This window comes from Acanthochromis polyacanthus, chromosome 20 (genome assembly GCF_021347895.1).
Source record: "Acanthochromis polyacanthus isolate Apoly-LR-REF ecotype Palm Island chromosome 20, KAUST_Apoly_ChrSc, whole genome shotgun sequence".
NCBI classification, from domain to species: Eukaryota; Metazoa; Chordata; class Actinopteri; family Pomacentridae; genus Acanthochromis; species Acanthochromis polyacanthus.
This window is the reverse complement of record NC_067132.1, coordinates 905,639-916,233: the sequence shown is the minus strand read 5'-3', so window position 1 is coordinate 916,233 and position 10,595 is coordinate 905,639. Positions and strand designations below refer to the sequence as shown.

Sequence of the window (10,595 nt, the reverse complement as noted above, 5' to 3'; positions counted from 1 at the left end):
TGACTGTGCTGCAAGAGTGTTACCATCAGGGCGTGCCAACAGGCTAACCATTCATTTCCCCCGCTAGGGGCCCCTGAGAGACCGGGTGCCCCAAGTGCTAATACATGTACTGCACAGAAACGACAACAATGGGCATTTACGATGAAACAACGACGTAGCAAACCCCCTTGGGGGGCCCCCCGCATGGCCCTATCTGCTTTCAGCGCTGTCTGCGTCAATCAGCACGAGTTCCCCACTTGTGAGAGACACGATGAAGAGGAGTTATCCCAGTGGGGCAGAAAAGAAAAAGCAGAGGAAGGAAAAGGAGGAAAAAAGAAAGAAAGACAGTGGTAAGTGCATTGTTATGATCTACTACACCCTCCAGAAAAACGTGATTATGCGATCGCCTGAATTAATCACCAAAATACCACTGATTATGCGGGGGTCAATTATTTCCCAAAAGGCCGTATAATCCCCGCAAAACAGCGCATATTTCCCTCAAGAATCTCACATTTCCATGAAAAAAAGAGAAATATGCGGGTCCCGCTTGATTTCACAATTTCCACATAAAATGAGAAAACTATAACCAATATAAATGGAGTTGTGAGTGAGTTTTTATGTGACGCCCGGCCTGACGTCATCAGTTCGCGCATACACATACACAATAGAAACACGAGCTGATGCGGAGCGCGGCGCTCAGAGACGAAAAACAAGAATGGCGAATGCTCAAAGATCACATTTACCTACGAATATTTCAGCCAGTACCCAGATTTACTACACGAAAGTGGGGGGAAACTTTTTTGCACCCCGTGCAACATTGTTTTGGAACACCGAAGAAAATCAACCGTGTTGCAGCACTTTGTTGCAGGCCAAGCTTGCTCCTTTAACCTAGGCACATAGAGGTGGGCGTGTGTGTGTGTGTGTGCGCGCGAGTAAAGAGTACGTAATGGGGCCTGCGGCGGGTGTGTGTTGGCAGCAGAGATGGAGATATGTGGAGCTGCACATGATGAGACAGAAGTTATTGAAAAGAAGTATGAGAAGTCGATGTATGCTCCAAGCAGTAAGTGTGGACAGTCACTGCTGTTAAATAAAGTGCCCTGTTCTTCCCAACTGCAAAGTTTTGTTGGACTATATATTGGCTGTTACCACCAACGAGCCGTGCTAAGCTCGGGCTAGCACTACTCGAGGCTGCCCAACCACGGTTCGGCGGCCGACAGAAAGTGGTCGGTAACAACTTCTCCACGACACTGGAGCAGGTAGTTTGCTCTACCTCAAAGTATAACTAAGCAGAAAGAATGTTTTATTTCTGAGAAATTTGTGATTGAGGAATGTTTAAGTCATGCTTAAGCTGATAATAAATGAAACATTGGCAGCACTTACTGTGATGTGTCTTGCATGTAGTATGTCTGTTTATCTTTATATTGCTCTTTTTCATTCAGTGGTAGCCTAGTAACAGGATGTAGGAGAAGAATCACCTTTTTTCCCAGTTCTTACATATTTTGCATCTTTTTGCATATTTCACAACTATTCACATACTTTGCAACTTGCCACAATTTCCCTGCATAAAATGGCATAAAACCCCCCCATATTTATTCGCATACCATAAATCCTCTAATAATGACCTGTGTTCCATTAAAAACCCGTCTCCTTTAATGACCGGTTGCGTCTTTGAAGAAAGCTCATAAAAGCCGCCTCCCAATATAAGCTTATTTTTTTACTTTTCTTTTTTTCTGTGAAGCGCTACGGCGCTGTACTGACAGCATGCGTGCCCCGCCCCTCTGCGTTCTTTCGCGCCGTATACGGAACAAGACAGACAAGACAACAACAGAAAAAGCATGGCTACCGGTACACCAAAAAGATGAAAGTTTGACGTAAAGTTTAAAGAGGAGGCTTTGCGTTATGCAGCGGAGTATTCAGGAGAGAAAGCTGCAAAGCACTTTAAGGTTGATGCGAAACAAATCCGATATTGGAAAAGACAAAAGGATGAGCTGATGGACGCTTACAATAAACGTGCACGTCTCACCGGAGGAGGGAGAAAAAAAAGGGATATGGTCTTAATGAGAGCAAGCCTATCTCAGAACTGTCACCTTTATTGTAATTGCACTATTTTACTCCTACTTTAAGGTTCTTGAAAGGTGTGACCATATGTACTGTAACCGCACTACTGTTTATTACTGTTTTAGTACTGTTTGATACTTGTTTTCAATAAATGAGCTCCGTACATTTTACTGGGTTCAAACTGACACAAAAGATCTTTCTGCACTTTTTGAAATTTTTAAAATATAAGCCTCTCTCTTACACATGCCTCCTTTCATTAAAAGCCTGGTGCCAGCTACAGTTGAGGCAAATAAAAGCCCCGGCTACTATAAGAGGATTTACAGTAATCAAGGATTTTAGCCCGCATAATCAAGGATTTTAGCCCGCATAATCATGGATTTTTGCCTACGTTTATCTGGAGGGTCTAATCTACTGTCTGACTGTTGTCACGGACTCCATAGGGGCTAACAACTAAGCTATGACGAATGCTTAACAGGACACAACAACATTGAAGCTAGCTAGCAGGAGTAGATGTGCTACTCCAGTCTCAACCAGCAGAAAATAACAAAAAGTCTACTGAGGCAGACAGTCTAATAATAATAGATAATGATAATAATACTAAAGTACACCTTGTATGAAAAGCTTTGCATAATGATGAGATAAACTTGATAGTGCCCAGAGGGGGAAATTTATGTTGGGCAGTACATATGATGCGTGCACTTAATACATGTTGAACTTGTATCTATATGAATATATGTTTCACTCTTATCTCTCATCAGGATCATTACTAACTTTTTTAAAATCAAAAAATCCAGGGAAGGATAATGTTCCCCCTCCCATTCCTGATGATGAAAACTGTAAGTTCATTATTCCACATTCATTTATACTATGTTATGCCCTCTAAACATTCTTCATGGCAGAAGCATAAAGTTGTAGTAGTAGAAAGTACTGTGCACATACATAATCATATGCCTGCCCTTAAAGATTCTTATATGCCCTGTTGTTCTTTTTGGGTTCAGTTCCATCAACATCCACCTCCAGCAGCACAGCAGTTTCCCAACCTCCTGCGCAGAAGATCCAACAGATGATCAAAGATCAATTTCAACTGCGGATACAGATGACTGTAAGTTCAATAGTTTTTACTTCCATAGAGAACATATAACAACGACAATAATAATAACTCCAACAAGAATTGGTGTAATTAGCCAATGCTAGTTAAAGATTATTAATAACAAATATGGCCTGTTGGTTTATTTTTTTCTCTTTTTTGTCATTAGTTCCATCAAGACCCGAAGGTGAAGCATTGCTCTCAGCGGACCCTGCACAATGGCCAAGCATCCTAAGCAGTGTTGCCAAACTTAGCGACTTTCTCGCTAAATCTAGCGACTTTTCAAAGCTCCTAGCGACTTTTTTGTCAAAAGCGACTAGCGACAAATCTAGCGACTTTTTCTGCCGTTTTGGCGACTGACAGGAAAACTCGGCTCATTCTGCAGTTACTGTTTTCAACAAGCAGCAGGTGCTGCTGTGAGCTTCTCCCCCTCCCACAGGCTGTCAGTCCAGTAACCCTGCAGCGGTCCCAGTGAGGGGAGGGGGAGACCCACATCACTCCGCAGACAGACGGCAGATGAATCGCGCATGCGCAAAGTCACTACAGATCCCATCCAGACTTACGGAGCGGAATATAAACGAAAATGTTTCTTCACTGTCATGCTAAAATAAACCACAGCATTTAGCCTCGAGTGAAAAAACATATTTTGGGTGTTTCATACTCACTTTTTGGTCTCTTCCACAACGTTATTCCTCTCTCCTACAACGTTGATTACAATTACATGCAAACTGGGAAATATGCAAATTAGGTGATGACGTCATTTAGCGACTTCTAGCGACTTTTAGGACAGCCAATAGCGACTTTCCTTACTGAGGAGTTGGCAACAGTGATCCTAAGCCATACCGAACTGTGCCAGCTGGTAACAAGGGGACCCATACAGGTGAAAGATATGGCTTTCCCCCAGAATACAGACAAAACTCCACGTAGATTCAAAAAGGAATATTCCGATATGACCATGAAAAATGGTGACAAAATACAGCGAAGATGGCTTATGTATTCAGTCAGTACAGACTCAGTCTTCTGCTTTGCATGCAAGCTTTTTGGAAAACTGGACAATTCACTTACCAAAGGGGGATTTAGGAATTGGAAAAACATAGCTGGTCATTTAAAGGAACATGAGCATTCAAAGACACATCATACCTGTCAGAGCCCTCTCCTCACCCCTGTCCTGTCTGGCATCCCAAAAACCCCATCCTATCTGTCTCCCACTTTTTCTCTCTCTTCTTTGCTCTCTTCTGTTCTCTCTCTCTCCCCAGCACTGCACCTGGGTGGAGCGCGGCCTCAGCTGCCTCCACTCAGGTAATCAGCTTCACTACGAGACCCGGACAGCTGTGCCTCATCTCACTGATTACATCCTCTGCAATAAAGACCAGCTGAACCTACCACACCCTGCCCGATTGTTGCACTCGACCACACAGTCAGTAACGTCTAGCCACTCAGCATTACCTTGTGCTTTGCAACGTTCTAACGTTATCTCTCTATGCCTCGCTTAGAATCCTGCCGTCCAGGTCGTCACCTGCTTCACCTGTTTGGGACTGTGTCTGGAGACAATTCGGCTCCCAGCCTGCCTGCCTGGAACCCATTCCTGGGTTATTTTCCCTGTTAGATTACCTGCTCAACTCAGTCCTCGAAGCCTCCAGCCACTCCGGCTCCGATCAGCCTGTGGCTTCCTATCAAACATCCTCCCGGAATCAAAAGACGATCACTGACGTCTGGCCCACTCACCAACACGGTCCCCTGGATCATCAGTGTCCGACGACCTCCGCATCTCCGACTCCAGCTTCCCACCACTGTCGACTGGCCCAATTACCAGCACGGCCCCCCGGATCGACAGCATTCTCCATTTCCCCGTACCTCCGGCTCCTGCTCCATTCCACCCTCCGTCTGCATTCACCACCGGCCGCCAAGGATCTGCCAACATCAGCCGTCGCACTCTGGTTCCCCCAAACCTACGACGACTGCCGATCCCCGGCTCCAGAACTCTGTACAAAATCCACTCAGTATCCATCCGGCTCCACGCATTCAGGTTCCCTGCATTCCTTTCCATAATTCATCTTCATACAATAAAACATTCTTAAATTCCTCTGGCTTTGGTGGTGTGCTCTCTGCTCGAGTCCGCTCTTCCTGTTTTGTGACAATACCAATATGATGAGTTGGCAGGAACTCAACACAAGGCTGAAAACTAAAACAGCCATTGATCAGATGAACCAGGATTTGATGCATCTGGAGGTAGAACACTGGAGAGGTGTAATACACAGAGTCATTGCCATCATATGCCATTTACCTGAAAGAAATCAGGCTTTGAGATGGCATACAGAGGCTCTATATGATCCACATAATGGCAATTTCCTAGCTCAGGTGGAATTGATGGCCTAGTTTGATCCCATCATGAATGAACACGTAAGAAGGATTCAAACCAAACAAACAAAAGTGCATTACCTCAGCAACTAGTGGTGCAACGGATCACTAAACTCACGGATCGGATCGGTCCTTGGATCAAGAGTCATGGATCGGATCATTTTTCGGATCAGCAAAAAGCAACAACAAAAAAAACCCAAGACAAATAAACATACGTTTTGTCTGTGTATTAGAAACTTAAATTATTACATTTAAATATATAAAAGTAGTGCACAAAGCATAATAGCTTCTTTTTTAAACAATTATTATTGAAAAACAACTTAAACTGCAATATATACTAATATCTCCTTCATTAAAAATATAACAATGAACCAAAAATCTAGTTAAAGTGCAACAGCAACATAAAAAGTCTGGTTCAAAAGACCATTAATAAAATAGAACTCAAAGGTAATTAAAGCTGAAAGCAGCGATGGACGGGTCCTCGCATCCACGCTGGTCGGCGAATCCATGCACGTCCACCAGGTGGCGCTGTGACTGAGAGTGTATGTCGGCCTCTGAATTGCATCTGGACCAGAGTCCAATCATACATGTAAAATTTCAGCCAGACTGTAGCATGTTTCCTGTTTATCCACCAGGTGGCACTGCGACTGAGAATGTATTTCAAGCAGTGGATGTGATCAGGGTTGGACTCTGATCAGTCATGTAAAGTTTAAGGCTGATTGGAAAACGTACAGGCTACTTATAAAGCATTTCCTGTCCATCCAAACAGGTGGCGCCATGACTGAAAGGGTATGTTGGCCTATGGAATTGATCAGGATTGCAGTGTGATTACACATGTAAAGTTTGAGGCAGATTGGTGCATTCAGAGGATAGTTATAAAGCAGCTGTTGTTTCATGGCGAAGCATCAAAACTGTGATGGTCGCCATGGCCACACCATTTGGCTTCTGGTTGAACTTTTGATAACTTTTCATCACCAAGTCCTGCTGTGTGGACTGACAAAATTTCAGGTCTCCTGGAATTATCCCCTAGGAGGTATTCACTCTCAAAAATGAGAAAAATCATCAAAAATCTCACAATCAATCCAAGATGGCCAACTTCCTGTTGGATTTAGGGCATGGCTCCAAGAGGCTTTTTTGTGCATCCTGATGTGCTCTATAAGCCTCCCAAATTTCATGGATGTAGGTGAAACGTGCTGGGGGGGCTGTTTGTTAAAAATACTGTAGGGGCGCTATAGCATGTGCAGTGCCGAGATGCATATAGTGTTGTTCCTTGGGTCCATGGTGATGTGTGTGGTAATTTTTGTGAGCATTGGAGTATTCCTAACCTGTCAGAAAGGGCTTTGTTTTTCATGGCGATATTTGGTTGCTACGGCAACAGCGTTGCATGAAATGTCACACCCTTCACAGTGTGGGATTGTCAAGAGGTGAAGACTCGACTGACCAATTTCCAGCATGATATCACCAAGTTTGGGGCCATTGTACCTGAAAATATAAGACCTTAAACTTACTATTACCAACAGGTGGCACTATGACTTTTTCAGAATTTATGAGTGTGGATGTGTTCAGACTGGACCTGGTATCCAGCATGTGAAGTCTGAGGCAGATAGGATGTTGTTCAGCTGAGATATGAATCGTTAAATTTTCATGGCGAAACATCGAAATTGGTTTGGCCGCCACAGACACGCCCTTTGAAGACAAGTCACCATTTTCACTGGGATGCATCATCAATGTGTTCAGGCTGTTGTCACTGCATTTGAAGTGAATATGATCAACCGGGTAACAATAGGGCATGAAAGTGTAAAAGATGTCTATTTCCTGAAACCACAAGGTGGCGCTATGACTGTCAATGAATATCCCTATGTGGATGACATCAGGACAGGACTGTCATCATACATGTAAAGTTTCAGGCAGATTGGAGCATGTTGAGAAGAATTAGACACCAATTCCTGTTTCATGGCGAAGGATCAGTTTTTTGAGGCTCCGCCATGGCCACACCTTTTGGCTTCTGGTTGAGTTTTTGATAACTTTTCATCAGAAAGGTCTGGTGCATGTACTGGCCAAATTTCAGTTCTCTCAGACGTATCCACTAGGAGCTATTAATTTTGACAAATGTACAGCAAATTCAAGATGACCGACTTCCTGTTGGGTTTAGGGTGTGGCTGTCATTGACTTTTTGGTGTGTCCTGATATGGTGCATATGCCCACCAAATATTGTAGCTGTAAATGAAACATTGTGGCAGTTGGCCTAATGACTACTTTTTCAAGTTTGCAGGTGGCGCTATAGAGCCATTTTTCCACGCACATGCGCAACTCCCATAAAATATCAAATTTTTCGCAAGTCCTGATGTGCATGCCAAATTTCACGCGTTTTGGAGTATGATAAGGCCGCCAAAAAGCCAATTTACTTTACGGGAGAAAAAAAATAAAAAAAAATAAACCCTAGGGTTTCAATAGGGTCCTTGGCACCGCTGGTGCCTTGGACAGTCGGTGCCCTTGCAGCGCCTGTCCTTCGCACCCTCGGTGCTCGGACCCTAATAATAATAAACCCTAGGGTTTCAATAGGGTCCTTGGCACTGCTGGTGCCTTGGACAGTCGGTGCCCTTGCACCGCCTGTACTTCGCACCCTCGGTGCTCGGACCCTAATAATAATAATAATAATAAACCCTAGGGTTTCAATAGGGTCCTTGGCACCGCTGGTGCCTTGGACAGTCAGTGCCCTTGCACCGCCTGTCCTTCGCACCCTCGGTGCTCGGACCCTAATAATAATAATAAACCCTAGGGTTTCAATAGGGTCCTTGGCACCGCTGGTGCCTTGGACAGTCGGTGCCCTGGCACAGTCGGTGCCCTTGCACCGCCTGTCCTTCGCACCCTCGGTGCTCGGACCCTAATAATAATAATAATAATAAACCAAAGGGTTTCAATAGGGTCCTAGGCACCGCTGGTGCCTTGGACAGTCGGACAGTCCCTTGCACCGCCTGTCCTTCGCACCCTCTGTTCTCGGCCCTAATTAAAGCTGCGAGCAGCGTTGAACGGGTCCTCGCATCCTTGCTGGTCGGCGACCCCAAGCATCTCCACCAGGCAATGCTACGACTGAGAGTGTATTTAGGCCCATGAATGTCACAAAGTTTGGATTCTGAGCACACAGGTCAAATTTCAGGCAGATTGGAGCATGTACAGGCTATTTATGCAGCACTTTCTGTCCATCCACCAGGTGGCGCTATCTCTGTGACTGTATATTGGTCTATGAAACTCATCAGGACCGGTCTCTGATCAAACAATTGAAGTTTGAGGCAGATTGCAGCATGTACAGTGGATTTACATAAGACGTCCTGCTTCATGGCATAACATTAAAGTTCAGTTGGCCGCCATGGCCACGCCCTTTGAGTTTTGTGAACAATTTTCACAAATACGCAACCTGAAGGCGTGTTGTATATATTGTCCCAATTTCAGGTGTTTTGGAGCTATTGCCTGTAAGAAATGAATTGTTGAAAATGATCAAATACAGCAAAAATCTGACATTTAATTCAAAATAGCGGACTTCCTATTGGGTTTAGAGAATGACTCCAAGAGACTTTTTTGTTTGCACTGACGTGCTACATATGCATGCCAAATTTCATAGTCATAGGTGAAAGTCTGTGTGGAGGCTATTTTTTAAATGCTTTAGGGGGTGCTATGGTACATACTTTGAATATATTTTGGCCTATAAATGTGATCAGGATAGGACTGTGTTTAATCATGTGAGGTCTGAGGTAGATTGGAGCATGCAGAGGATAGTTAGATAGCACTTGATGTTTCATGGCGAAACATCAAAATTCTGGAGGTTGCCATGTCCACACCCTTTGACTCTGGAAGAATCTTTTAATAACTTTTGATCATAACATCGTGTTTTATACCCTGGTAAAATTTGAGGTCTCTAGGAGTTAACCCCTAGGAGGAGTTCGCTCTCAAAAATTCAAAAAATAGAGAAAATGTATCCACGTAATTCAAAATGGCGGACTTCCTGTTGAGTTTAGGGGATGGCTCCAAGAGGCTTTTTTGTGTGTCCTGGTGTGCTCTATAGGCCACCCAAATTTTGTGGATGGAGGTGAAACCTGCTGCCGGGGCTGTTTGTTAAATCTACTGTAGGGGGCGCTATAGCACATGCCCTGTCGAGATGCATACAGTGTTATTCCTTGAGACGACTGTGATGTATGTGTAAATTTTGGTGAGCTGTTGAACATTGTAAGCCTGTCAAAAAGTACTTTGTTTGTCACAAAAACAACGTGTTGCCACGGCAACAGCATTTCATCAAATGTCAAAATCTTCACACTGTGGTATTGTCTGGGGGTGAAGAATCAGCTGACCAATTTTCAGAATGGCATGAAAAAGTTTTGAGCAATGGTGTGTGCAAATGTAATTTCTAAACTTCTTGTTACCAATAGGTGGCGCTATGACTTTTTCTAAAATTTTCACCGTGGATGTCCTCACACTGGGCCTGGTGTCCAGCACATGAAGTTTGGGGCAGATATGATGAGGATTTGCTGAGATATAAGCATTTTAGAAGTCATGGCGAGACATCGAAATTCGCCGTGCCGCCACAGACACGCCTTTTGATGACACATCACCATTTTAACTGTGAATCATCATCAACATGTTAAGGTTTATATCACCACATTTGAGGTGAATCTGAACAAGAGACAATGAATAATACATCAAAGTGTAAACAATGACATTTTCTGTTGCCAGCAGGTGGCGCTCTGACTGTGAATGGATTTCATCATATGGATGTGATCAGGGCAGGAATCTGATCATACATCTAAAGTTTCAGGCAGATTGGAGCATGTACAGGGCATTTACACAGCACTCGAAATTTCATGGCGAAGGATCAAAATTCCACAGACCGCCACGGACACGCCCTTTGACTTTTGAAAAAGATTTTAATAACTTTTGCTCATTAAGGCCTCCTGTATGTACTGGTCGAATTTGAGGCAAATTGGAGTTTTCCCCTGGGAGGAGTTTGCTCTGGAAAAAAATGAAAAATGGGCAAAATCTGACATTCAACACAAAATAGCTCACTTCCTGTTGGGTTTGGAAGATGGCTGTCACTGACTTTTTTGTTCAGTCTGATGTGCTT

The 10,595-nt window shown here is 43.9% G+C and overlaps 1 long non-coding RNA gene across 1 annotated transcript; it reads left to right on the top strand.

Annotated features, from left to right (window-relative positions):
- The first annotated feature begins 227 nt into the window (after window positions 1-227).
- On the top strand, window positions 228-5,207 carry LOC127531255 (uncharacterized). The gene is made up of 5 exons (XR_007938204.1): window positions 228-329; window positions 2,796-2,873; window positions 3,036-3,139; window positions 3,294-4,541; window positions 4,618-5,207. It is a non-coding gene; the product is annotated as an uncharacterized LOC127531255 (long non-coding RNA).
- Window positions 5,208-10,595: the final 5,388 nt, after the last annotated feature.